We start from the raw sequence: 1,429 nt of genomic DNA on the forward strand, positions 1-1,429 counted from the left end.
GCAGACCCCTTCAGCTCCTTGGGTACTTTCTCTAGCTCCTCCATTGGGGACCCTGTGTTCCATCCAATAGCTGGCTGTGAGCATCCATGTCTGTATTTGCCAGGCACTGGCATAGCCTCACAGGAGACAGCTATATCAGGGTCCTTTCAGCAAAATCTTGCTGGCATATGCAATAGTGTCTGCATTTGGTGGCTAATTATGGAATGGACTCCCGGGTGGGGCAGTCCCTGGATGGTCCGTTATCCTGGCCTGCAGGACAAGCTATTTTGTGGGTTGAGGGAAACCAAGCCTGAAAATGAAATGGGCAAGACAGAAGAGGGAAGTCAAGCAAATTTGTCAAGGCCTCATTTATTGCCGGCTTGAACTTTTGGTTATAAACACTGTGAGGGGTAAGGGAGCCATCTTTGCTCCAGTACGCCCAGGCTCCAGTCATTGCCGGGGAGAGGGCAGACTGCAGAAGGGACACAGCTTCTGGGACAGACCCCGGTTCTGGCTCCAGACATCAGTGCACCATCCCTGCCAGAGCAGAGGTGTCTGCCCAGGAGCGCTCTCACTGTCTGAGCTGGTAAGGGAGCCATCTTTGCTCCGGTTTGCCCAGGCTCCAATCTGCACTGGCGAGAGTGTGGACTACAAAAGCTACACAGCTTTGGGACAGACAGAAGCAATCTAGCTTCTGGGACAGACCCTGTTTCAGGCTGCAGAATCTGGGCACATTCCCAGCAAAAGGAAAGATGGCTACCTGGGAGGGCTCTATCTGCCAGAGCAGGTGAGAGAGACATATTGTGTCCAGGGTCCCTCAGAGTCTAGCCTGTGCAGGTAAGTGTGCAAACTGCAGAGGCGACACATCTTCTGGGACAGACCCCGTTTTGGACCTACATCTTCAGCAAGGAGGCAGATCTGAACGCCAGGCCGCTGTGCACCTTCCCTGATAGAGGAGAGCTTGCCTGCAGAGAGTAATCTGAACACTGAGACTCAGGAGAGAGCTGGACTTCCAGGACTGCTGACAGAGGCTAATAGAATCACAGGAGGAACAAACTCCAACCAGAGACAACTATAACAACTAACTCCAGAGATTACCAGATGGCGAAAGGCAAAAGCAGGAATCTTACTAACAGAAACCAAGACCACTCACCATCATCAGAACCTAGCACTCCCACCTCAGCCAGTCCTGGATACCCCAACACACCTGAAAAGCAAGACTCGGATTTATAATCATACCTTATGATGCTGGTAGAGGACTTTAAGAAGGGCATTAATGACTCACTTAAAGAAATACAGGAGAATGCTGCTAAAGTGGTACAAGTCCTTAAAGTAATACAGGAGAAAGCTACTAAAGAGGTAGAAGTCCTTAAAGAAACACAGGAGAACACAACCAAACAGGTGATGGAATTGAACAAAACAATCCAAGGCCAAAAAGGGAAATAGAAGC

The sequence above is a fragment of the Mus pahari genome, chromosome X, assembly GCF_900095145.1.
Source record: "Mus pahari chromosome X, PAHARI_EIJ_v1.1, whole genome shotgun sequence".
NCBI lineage: Eukaryota > Metazoa > Chordata > Mammalia > Rodentia > Muridae > Mus > Mus pahari.